The sequence below is a fragment of the Condylura cristata genome, unplaced genomic scaffold (assembly GCF_000260355.1).
Source record: "Condylura cristata isolate star-nosed mole 26May11 unplaced genomic scaffold, ConCri1.0 scaffold00011, whole genome shotgun sequence".
Classification (NCBI taxonomy): Eukaryota; Metazoa; Chordata; class Mammalia; order Eulipotyphla; family Talpidae; genus Condylura; species Condylura cristata.
In genome coordinates, this window is record NW_004567112.1 from 7,412,834 (window position 1) to 7,424,861 (window position 12,028).

A 12,028-nucleotide genomic window follows, 5' to 3' on the forward strand; every position below is an offset into this window, starting at 1 on the left:
ACTCAGTGAAGTGAATCTGACTGTGTTTGCTTGTTCTTGGTGATAGCAGGCCTTGCCTGAAAATTTGTTCTTAGCTGTGTGCTCAGAGCATAAATTTTCTGCCTTGTGGATAAAGCAGATGTGTGGACATGCTGACTGTATCATAATATCGAATATGGAAATCCATTTTACTTTCTGGTTTGAAAAGGAATCTCTAAGTACAGCATCAGGTTAGTGGTGCTGGAATTAACTTCTGGGAACATACACCTGTCCCCTTGCTCAGGACAGAGAGAAGCGACTTGTTACCGGTCACTTAAGGCTCTTGGTCTTCCCCATGTCCTGGAGAGGACTGAGAGTCCTTGGTGTAGTCACATCTGCCATGTTCTTTTTCCTCCTTTATTCTTAAAAGCAGAAGGCCTTTTTCCCATGGCTTCTTTTCTACCCCACCCCCACCCTGTAATCATCCGTGGGGGCTAAGGCTAATAGTCTTCCCAGGTTTCCCTACAGTAAACTTGAGACAGTGTTGTAATTTTGCTTGCTTTCTTTTTCTTTCAGCAATAGGCGAATATGAAGACCTTAGAGCAGAGAACCAGAAAACAAAGGAGAAGGTTTGTGCTTTACCCTTTTTTCTTTCCTTCCATGTGTAACAGCCTCGATGGCATGGTGCATTGTTCTGCCACCAATTTCAGTTAAATGCGAATGAGAGTTTTTTTTTCCTTCTTTTCTCCTGCATGTGTAGTTCAAGCTAATATCAACTCCAGGCTCCAGATGGTGAAGAATAGCAGGCATGTCACAGTGGGCGCTGCTCTGGGAGATTAGCCGCAAGGCTAAATGTGCATTGCGGCACCCGGCCAAACAACTTAAGCCCTCAAGAATGGTACTTTTTCCCAACAGTCAGACTTGGGAGTCTAGTGATGGAATTGAAGCCCTGAGACAGTTACCTTTGGGACTTATACATACTAGGTTCTTGGGGAACCCCTTGAAATTTGTCACTGGTGTTTAGTCAATGCCTTCATAAGCCTTTTGTGTGTTTGCGCCCTCTAAGAATATGAATAAGAAGTTGGAAAACACCAAATGTGGAGGTGGGGATGCTTGATAACTGTTTTTCAGAGCTCAGGCAGTTTTACGTTTTAACTGTTAAATAATTGAATTCTCATTACCTTTGCTAACCATATACCTGTTTATTGCTGAAAATGTCCACTTGAATGTTTGCTTGTGTGTGTGTGTGTGTGTGTGTGTGTGTATGTATTCATATACCCCCTGTAAATTTAGGGGGCAAATGGAAGAAAAGGGAAAAGTTAAAAAGTAGAGGAACTGCGTGGAATGTAAAAAGCTGCAGAGAGGAAAACTATCCACTATTGTTTTTAGATGTGAGATTTATTATTGAGAACTTACTTTGATAGACTGTATATTTCAAAACATCGTGCCCATGGTGGAAAATCAACCAAACAGGCACACTGATGTTATTCAAGAAGGTGTTAATGATTGCTGTAAATTATAAAATCTCACTTTCAGATTCTCAGAGTACAAGCTATAATGAAAGTTGGCAGTGAGATAAAAATTTTTAAAACTTATGTTATATTTTGGGTGTATTTATTGTGCTTTCAACATCATATTTAACAGCTTATTTGTATTTGCCACCTATGTGACTTGGAATATTAGTAGTATTATTGTAATGTACTTTAGTTCAAAGCCAGCCGCATGAATTTTTAGATGATTACTTTTCATCCTGTTTAGGTACCATTGCTTATTTGTAACTAATTCCATTGCTTATTTGTTCCTCTTAAGTTTCCTCTCTTACCTCATCAGTTGATTCAGGGAGTGGTGGGTGGGGGTGGTGACATTACCTACGTTACAAGGCAGCATTAGCCACTTCTTACCTAAAATAAGGTCACAGAAAATAAACAAGATTTTGCAGTCTAACATGTAACTGCTCAAATCATAGGTGTCCTAAGGATGCCAGCAGGTGAGCCGGGGGTGCCTGGATGATGGTCCCTGATACCCCATGTTTCCAAAGTGCAACTAGTGGATGTTGCTTAAACCAGATAGTTTGAGGGCCCTCAGTGGTGGCGCAGCGGGTTGAAGCACAGCACAAAGAAGCTTAAGCCACTTCCGCATGAGTTCGATCCCCACCTGCCCCAGAGGAGATGCACATGGTGCGGCAGACCTCTCCTGACCCGCCCGCTGCTCCCCTCAGCAGTGTACTTCGTCAGTCTGCCTATTCTGCTCCCCGCTCTGTCTCTGGTGAATCCTATCACCCTCCACATCTCTGGCCTGTACCCCAGTTCTGTATGAATAAATAAATAAATCTTAAAAAACAAAACAAAACAAAACAGATAGTTTGAGCTGCTTTCCCTAAAGTGCCCAGAATTCTCCCAGCTCCCGAATGAAGAGCCAAGATGTTATGACTCAATTGAGTTTCTTCCATAGCTGCTTCTTGCCCAAGAGGGGAAGAGCAAAACAAGGTGGGAGGGTTAATTTGAGACCCCTTTGACTTATCTTGGAGATGAGAAGAAGGAAACAAACCAGTGTCTTTCCAGGAATGAGAAAGGAGGGTGTAGAAGACCCTGAGTAATAATGTCAGGAAAGTACTTTCTGTTTTTTAATTCTTTGCACCTGACTTACTTAGCCCTAAAATAGTAGAGGTTCTGTCAACATCTATTGTTGGTAGTAATGATGGCTGTTTAACTGAGGCCACTTTCTACAGTGAGGCTTTTCGTGAACCATCTGTTATGCAAGTGGAATTATAGGTAAAATGCATTTGGTAAAAGAAGAATTATAAATTACCTCCACCTATTAACTGTTTACATGTTTCTATACACAAAGTATGACTGATACTTTTGTTAACATCTGTATGCACATTGACCTACTTCTGTTCTAATTCTTTAAAAATAACTATTAATAGAAATGGGAAGGAAGGAAATGGAAGCAATATGGAATGCTGTGTGGTTGGGTGAAACAAAGTACAGGGGTTTTAAGTTCACTGCACCCTGTTTATCTCTGTTAAAAGACTAGCAGGCTTATTACTGCAGATTTTTCCCCAAAAAGGGGGGCTGTATTACAAAGGAGGGAAGCATATAATAAAAGCCTTTTATGCAGCATAGAATGAGTAAAAGCAGCTTTAGTTCCGGAGGTGGTAAATGGAGAACACCATTTTCTCTGGCAAAGCGCTTTCTTGTGCCTGGCAGGGTGAGCTTTGTTCCGTCCACTCCAGCAAGCACATCAGCAAACACGCATGGTCATCCTCACCTCATGGCCCCAGCGGAGGTCAGTCACATCATCCAAGTATGGGCACAGCAAGCGAGACTCCCCTGGCCCTACCTGATTCGATGTGGGCAAGTTTTCATGAGTGAGAGGGAGCAAAAACGAAAACGAAAACCAAAAACAAAAACAAATTCCAAGCTATTCTCTCTTCCACATGCCCACGTGAAATCTACCTGTCTTTGTTGCCAGGTTTTAAGTTTCATCATAGGGAGGAGATGTGGGTGTGCTTCCTCTGGTGAAGGTGATTTTGTGCCCTCGTTGGGGTCTCCTCCCCTGGAACAGGCATTGGACACCAGGGTGTGATGGTCCTCAGAGCAGGTGCTCACTGAAGAGGCTGCTCACTGAGGAGCTGCTGTGGCTTATGTGCACACACACCCTCTCTGACCGGATGCTCCACACAGCCCCATTTCACGGAAAACGGGACCTCAGGGCTGACGGAGCCTTCCCCGGACTCCAGGGACAATGAGAGACAAGAGTCAGGATTCAAAGCTGGGTATTCTGACCACAGGTGCTCTTTGCAAGCAGTTGCACTCACAGGAGCTAATTTCCTTTTCCCACAAAAGTCCCAGTTTTATTCTTAATGCTTCCATGTTAGCTCATGAATTTTCCACAGCAAGTTACCAAACGCATACTTAATGCTTTTCTGGATTATTTGCCTTTGTTTCCTGCCAGGGTTTATTCGAAAATGGAGTGCTAAATATCAAGTCAGTTGTATGTCAGAAATACTCACCTGTGTGTGTGTGTGTGCACACACACTTGCAGGTACGTCCTGACACAGTGCATTCCAGGGGTAAGAATAGGCTTAGAGGGTGGACGAGTGCTTAGTGGCCTTTCTTTGCAGCTTTCCCTTTGGAAGGAAAACGTTATTTGTGGATCATTTGTGTTTTTTTAAATCAGTATCTTCGAAGACAGAGTCAGAACCTGAGTTTATCAGGAAAGCTTTTTTGAAAGGAAAACTTTTTGTTGAATCCTTTCCGAATGCCCAGATGTAAAGAAAAGTACATGAAGGCCCTGCTGTAAGGAGGGATACAGGCACGTTGATGAATAACTGTGATAAATTGGGATATTATGAAGAACGCCTAGAGTTTGGGGGTGGGATGGGAAAGGCCAGAAAGACAAGGTCCCTTGTCTTTCACATGACAGATTCACACTACTCTTTAATGTTTGCCTTAACTGCCATTTATTTTTTCCCAAGTCTTCTCTAACTTTCTCAAAAGCAAAATTGTTTTTGGCTTTGTAGTAAGACATTTGGATATTTCTTATCCCATTTTATCAGCCATAACTCATTGTCATCAGAGAAGGAACATGTGAGTGGTATGGACTGGAATAAAATGTAACACTTTAGGGGTTTTGTGTTTTGACATATATGTACGTGTGGGTATATACGCATGTTCTTTCTTACCTAACATTAAGATTAGTGAAGACATATTTTTTGCTTCAGTTTTAAATAGCACTAGCACAGTATGTTAATTAGTCTTAAAACCTATTACATTAAAGTCGACAGCACTTCCAAATGCATTTTTTTAGGGATGGAAGGAGAGGGCAATGTACTTTGGAATCAAACCCATGAAATGTTTTACTTTGCTAATGCCGCAATCACCATATTCAAATGTTACTCATGCTTCTACAATTGAAGGGCATTTCTTATGATTCATTCAGAGTCTTTGTCATAATTGTTTGGTGTCTTTTTTTTTTTTTCTATATGGGGGGCAAACCCTCATCGAGCTTTTAATGGAATAGCTTTTACATTACCCAGGGTGGTGGGGGTGTATGTGCAGTATGCATAAAAAGCAGGCAATCTGTATAATAGAAGAATGTCTTCTTTAAACAGTAAGTATTTATGTTTAATATTATGTCCTGAGATCGAGTTTTGAAATGAATAAATGTTTAAGTGGCTGATTAGAAGTCGTTTGGGTGAGCTACTGTAACAGTACATCAGGCGGTCTGTCAGCTTGCCAGGAACAATGAATGAAAAGAGAATGAGACAGGCACTTTCCAAGACTTACATTTCAAGAAGCAAGATATATGATCCTGTTTGCATCTTGGCTCAGTTGTCTAATGTTAAAATTTCTCCCGCTTGGGTGAGTATCAGAGGTGAAGGTCCCAAAGTATTTTATTTAAAAAGATAGAGAAGCTACTTTAAAGAACGAGATATGCATCCATTATGCTAACTGTTCATGCATAATACATCCACATACATGCAGTTTCTTTAGAACAGAGTGGCAGTGGTTGTGCCAGAGAAAAAGTAATTACTTAGCAGTTTGAAAGTGAAAATGAGTCTCCTATTAACAGCAATCTATCCAGAAACAAAGAGCAGGGAGCTCTGTTCTGATGACATGTGTTTCCATCTACCACACAATACCTAGAATTTGGAGAATGCTGTAAGACAGCTTTGGGGGGGCAGCTACTACTTTATTGCCTGTGAAAATTGGAGGGAAAGAACTTTGAATTGGAAGAAAGAACACCACCAAAAGAGAAAGAGTGAAAGGAATTCCATTCTAGTGGGAGCGATTTAATTGATTGTGTCTTTACAGTGCAGGGAGTTCCAGCCAAACCTGCATAGGTGCAATCACAGGATGTTGGTTATTTTTCACAATGATGTGTTGGCTTTCAGCTGCATCCCAAGACAGGTAGCTGTGTACAATTCTGAGGCTGTCTATACAGGTTTAAATTTTTATACACTCTAACTGGATGAAAAGGAATGAGCTTCAAGAAAAAGAAGCCACCTTTCCTGTCTTCTATAGTGCAGTGTTGTTCTGATGATGGCAAATGCCCTTGTAAATGGCTTGTTTCATTTTTGACCTTTCCGGGTAGATCACACTTTTTGTGAGGACACATTGTCTGTTGGGTCCCACTGCATCTCCCAGTGCTTAGCACAGTACCTGGCACTTGCACAGATACTTTGTTCAGCGCTGGAGAAGGAAGCAGACAGTCAGAGATTACAAACATACCTGCGCAGAAGTATGACCCAGGCAACTGTAACGCACTGGCCTGTCATGGGGTGTCCATCCGGATACTGGTGTGTATATGAAGCGCTTGTATATACTTCTTACGCCCCGAATTAGCCTCGTTTTAGGGTGCCAACTCTCCACTGTGCAGCAGGGAGATGAAGAAGAATGTTTATGTTAGTGGAAGTTTGATGCAATTCAGAATGTTGGTTTCTTTTAAATAGTCATACAGTAAAAATCAAGATGCTTTGGTATCTATTTCGGTTACCTGTGCTTCTGCTGGAAACTTTTAAGTACACGTTTTAGTATAAATACTAGTTGGATGATATGTGAGAGCCAAAGAATGGAACTGCCCATTATGATGGTGTTAAAGTGGGGAGTGGGGTGTGCCAGTTCACCCTGGAAAGACTTTCCTCTGCAAATAGTGAGCCAAGGCTTTGAAATGATGGTTTAGTTTCAGAAGCCAGGTATCTGCCTGGATGAGGCTCAAGGAAGAGATCTGGAAAATAGCCAGGGCTTCTAATACTAAGAGCTTTCAAAACCCGCAAGGCCAACCTCTGGTCAATTCACTGCTTCATCAAGAGCCAAAATAGAGACTCAAATAGAGGTGATGTTATCCAGCTTGCTTAATCCGGCCAGCGCTCTGCTGCTGGGTTCTACCCTAGCCTTGAGCTACGGAGAATCATGGGGCATCATAATTAAGTGATGTGGGCCCAAGAACATCTGTTGCTATTGCAGCCTTTCTTCGTGAGCAATTCTCTCACAAATGAAGCCGTTTCTACAAATGGTGCAGCTGCAAGAGCAGGATAGAGGAAAGGGTAGGATGGGTGAGGGGCTTGTACGGGCCATAAAGATGGGACAGTCGTCTGGAGAGACCCAGAGTCCCTGCTCACTTCTCTCTGTTGGTAGAGTGAGAGAAAAGTTACAGGATTAATTTTCTGGGTTTACCTGAAATGATGTAAGTGGATGGTTAGACTTCTGCTTAGTAAATGGATATGTCCTTCGTGTTTTGTTCAGCACTGGTTTGGAATAAGTAAACTGCATTTGCAGCTTGTGTGGAGACAACCCCCCCCCCACCGCCACCTCCCCACAACACCCCTTTCAGTATCCATGGCAGATGGTAAATTCTGTTGCTGCCAGTTCTATCATAATATGGTTGCAGAAAATAGAAAGCACAGCGACATGAAGACTTCTGATAGAACACAGCTGGGGTTGGGAGACAGCTTCTGAATCTGCTGGTAATGACTGTAGATAGGGTGCATGTGACATGTGACGCACATGGCCGGTCCAGAGAAAGTGGTTCCTGCACGTTGGAGTAAGACCGATGTTGAGACCTGTTCTTAGCCAAAGCCTGTCTGCCTGGGCCTTCTGAGTAGAAAGCATAGGCATGCAGTTTTTGCTTGGGGCTGCAGGTACATATCTACCTAAGATTTTTGTGAGTCGTTAACGCCTGTGAATGGTAGCTGTACTGACGGTTTCTGTCATGTCATTGGCGGCCCTTGGGCGGTCTGCATAGGCAGAGTACAGTCCTGTTTAACTGCTCTTGTCATGTAAAGTCTCCATGAAAACTCTGGCTGTTTAAGTGAGAGCTCAGTTAACCTCTTGTTCCTTCGGGGGAGCTCTGAGAGCTGGATAGAGGAATCAGGTGGCATTAAGTCCACAACATTACTCCCTAAGCACCAGCTCGCAAGCAAAAGAGTGTCACAAGGCACTTCCTTCTGAAATGCCAGGTCGAGAAACACGAAATTAATTCCAGAGTCAAATAGATACCTTTCGTTTGGCAGTCATAACTCAGGAGTTTCAGACTGGTGAGAACTTGTTTTTCTGTGCCTTCGACTAGGCTGTGAATTGGTGGAGGTGGGGCACTCAGGCTGGCAGAGAAGTACAAAACAAGCAGAAGTTGCATTCTGGAAAGCAGAGGACCGTTCCTAAAGCAGCTCGCCAGCAGTCTCTCGAGAGTGAGCATTACTCTGGCTGGCTGGCCTGCTTGGGTTGGCGCAGTCCACTTGGGTGGCAGAAGGACCTAATAAAGCTTATTTGACAAGTCAGAACTATAGTGTTTAGAATTTTAAATACTAGAAAACACTAAATACAGTTTACCAGTTAAGCTAGAGCTAGAAACTACATTGGAAAGAATTATTTTTTTAATAGAGAGTGGATTTCTACAAGAAAAGGATCTCGTTGAAGGAATATGCCCTTTCCTTTAGGAGATCATCATTGGCCCGGCCCAGCCCCTTCTTGGAGGGTCTGAGTCAGGATTAGTAAAGAGCTCCCTAGTCAGCACAGTGTGCTTGTTGCCTGCCTCTTGCCAGAATGAATTCACCCCCGTGTATAGACATAGGTTGGGTGATTTATTTTTTTAAGGTTTGGTAATTTGTGGGAGACTAGAGGAGAGAACTGAATGCTTGCTTCTTAATTTTTTTATTTTAAGAGGCCAGAATAGATAATAAATACATGCCATGCAGAATTTTTTGGAAGTTAAAATGGTGCAGATAAAATCAAAGCTCCCCAGTCTGTCGCCCTCCCTAGCTTATAGGAGATGATGACTGTCGTGCATTCCTCATGGATCCCTTTGTTTCATGTTTTTATATTTGCATGTGTGCCATACGTGTCACGAGCTAGACATAAATACAAAATGTAATGATATATATATAAAGTGCTTTTGTGAGCTTAAGGGAGCGTGTCATTTGATATCTGTTCTGTACCTCATTTTCCACACATTATGTTTTTTGAGGCTAATCTATGGTGATTCAGGCTACTTTAGTGCAGGTTCAGTCAACAGCGTTGTTAGGGACGATATCATGATTTCATATTTTTATAAATGCTGAACCTACTTGTATAGATCATTGTCTGCCCATCACTGGAGACTCTTGGCAGTGGACACTAGACATGGAAGAGCTGGATGACAGGGTGCACACGGCTCCCATTTTGATGGTTTACTTCAGGTAGTACATGCCTTCGACACGTCTCCCAGACATTTTCAGTGTTAGCCTGCCTGTTAAATGACAATCTCACGATTTTAAGGGGATAACCCGTGGCCCTGGCCAGCTTGTTTTGTGAAGGGTTTTAGATTTTGGGTTTTCCTATTTATCTGTTTCATCATAATTTTTGACCTTTGAAATGAAAAATATGCAAAGGCATAAACTCCGAAAATATTTGTCTGCCGTGCTAGGGTTCAAAGTAGGCTTAAAAGTTGTATTTTACTCATATGATCTTATTACTGTCATAATAGTGTCACCACAAAATTAAAATGTCAGTTACCACCCTAACAGCCCCAACTCTCTAACTCTTTAAAGTTTGAGACAGTTTTAATGAAAAGCTTTCTGAAACATGTTATATATTCCTATTTTGTAAACTTCAGGGTTAATTGCATTCAGTCCTATAATGAACATGCTGTGTCCAAAAATTCATCAATAACTTCAGGGCCTGTTGAATAACAGATATTTGTTTGTATACCAGATACTCTCATGCTTTGTCATTTTGCCTTTTAAGGTCTGCTTCCTGAGTCTCCCGCCTTTCAAAATGAACTATCGGTTGATGTAAATGATACATGCTCATTGTGGAATATTTCACCTTTTCTCCGTGTAATTTGCTGTCTTCTATTCAGCACCCAAGGCCACAGGAGGAGTATTTCTTGAGGGAGAGTGCACAGGGCACGTGCAGGGATTGGTCTCCATCCCGAGGTTCCTCCCGCTCAAGCACCGGTGTTCTAGGGAGTTGAAACTGTTTAGTTTCAGGGAGTTTGACCCTCAGATGAGCGAGGTGTTCACTGGGCTAGTGAAAATAAAATACCTACTTAAAAGAGGCACAAATAATCTCTTAAAGAATGAATCCGTTTGAACTCCAGCATCATAAATTGGACTGCTACCAAGGAGACAATGAGCAGCAAGGTGACTCATTATCTTAGACAGTTCAAGAAAATTGGCCAGATGCAAATGCCACGCTCAGCGCTGCATACACTGTGCTCGTGCTCGTGATGGGGAGGCTTTCTTTAAGGTTTTACAATTTTCTTTTATTTTTAATAAAATTGCTGTTGTGTATACATTTTTCTTTCTCGATTGTTCGTACTTTGGACTCAAGCTTAACTGTGCTGTTCTTTTCTCATTTCAGTGCGAAAAAATCAGACAAGAACGAGATGAAGCGGTTAAAAAATTGGAGGAATTTCAGAAAAGTATGTAAACATTTCAGTGGAACCATTACAGCACACATCACGGTGGCTGGGGATTACTTGGGTCCATGTGTGTCCTCACAAGGCAGAAATTATCTTCCCATTTGTCTAAAAATGCCCCTGCATGACTGTGAATTTTAAAGAAATGGAATGAGCAGTGTTGTCTTATGAGTGTGTTATCATCAAAGCTGTATTTATAAACATTTCCATAGTTGAAAAGAACAAAAATTACCTGTTACCTTGACTTCTGAGAAAAGCCAGCATTAGAATCTTATATATTTTCTGGTTTTACTCATGTAATAAATGTATTGCAAAAAATTGTGGTCATGCTTTGCATTTAGTTTTACAGTTTGCTTTTTTACAGTAAACAGTGCATTTTGGCGACCTTTGCTTGTGATTAGAGATGTAAGTCAATTTGAACTGTTGTCCATAGTCCTCTGTTTATTGTACGGTCGCACCATGATTGATTTCAACTTCTCTGCGGTCATCGGTGGGTTGTCTGGTTTGCTGTCATTATAAATGATGCCATGGCAAGTATTCTTATACATCTTTATAGTCATCTGCTTAGTTCCTTAGGTTAACTCATAGAATAGGAGTGCCAGGTTTGTAGACCTTCACATTTCTAAGGGTTTGAAAGTTTGAAACTGCCTTCTCATCAGGAAAAGTTCTGTTCCTACAAAGTTGTGATAGTCTTCTAAATTTGGAATTAAAAAAATTTATTTATTTATGCATATAGAACTGGGGTATAGGCCAGAGGTGCAGGGGGTAAGAGCATTCACCAGAGCCAGAGTGGGGAGCAGAACAGGCAGATTGACGAAGTACACTGCTGAGGGGAGCAGCGGGCGAGACAGAGGTCTGCTGTGCCATCAGCTCCCTGACTGGGGATAGAACTTGTGTTGAAGAGCTGCTGCCAGCTTCACAGTGCTGCAGTTCAACTTGTGCTACCAGGAAGGGCCCACATTTGGATTTTTTTATGTGGCATACATCTGTTACCACGTAACCCTCTAAGTGAAAACATTTCTAATCATACCAAAGGATCAGTTGAGATATGTTTTGGAAGAAGGGCCTGATCTTCCCAGGGACGGTGAGCAGCAGTTTTCCACTGACCTGCCGATGCTGTTTCTTCCCCCCTCCCCCCCTTTTTTTTTTTTAAAAGGACAAGTTTATTAGGAAAAGGAGAATGAGAAACAGAGGCACCTGCATAGTTATAGCACTTCTGGAGAGCTGCCTGTCTGATTATGTCTGAAAATCTTGATTTGGTAACTTGTTTGATTTGTCTGAAAGTATTGATTTCGTACTACACACTCAAGCATTTTATTTTTGTTAAAGGTAAAACAGTCATAAAAATGCAGCATTGTAGTTCAGTTTCAATGGCCAGTTTATTTTCTGCATCTCTGTAACAAGGCCATCTAAGGTGAATATTGTTCTGTTACCTGTCTTTGAATACCACAGTGCTGTCGTAGAAATTCTGGGTCTTGTGAATGATTCAACTGCAAATACATAGGGCTTTTCCTTTCCCTAGTGCAGGCTTGATGAAAAGTTTTTACACTCCTGTTGGCCCTGAGTCACATCTGAGAGATTTATACCACTGACATTATTGCCAGTGATGTGCTTGAGTTAATTTTTGATAGTGAATTGGCATGCTGCATGCACTGTGCTGTGCAGAAAT

The 12,028-nt window shown here is 41.8% G+C and overlaps 1 protein-coding gene across 8 annotated transcripts in view; it reads left to right on the top strand.

The window, feature by feature from the left end:
* SHTN1 (shootin 1) overlaps nucleotides 1-12,028 on the top strand; it is a 92,015-nt gene that overhangs the window by 14,084 nt on the left and 65,903 nt on the right. For 6 of the 8 annotated variants that reach the window (XR_001145350.1, XM_012723520.1, XM_012723517.1 and 3 more), the window contains exons 1-2: nucleotides 539-587; nucleotides 10,302-10,362. The gene's annotated coding sequence lies outside the window, so the exon portion shown is untranslated. Of the gene's footprint in view, nucleotides 1-534; nucleotides 588-10,301; nucleotides 10,363-12,028 lie in introns of those variants that run through there. The other 2 variants (XM_012723516.1, XM_012723515.1) reach the window with 2 other exon arrangements.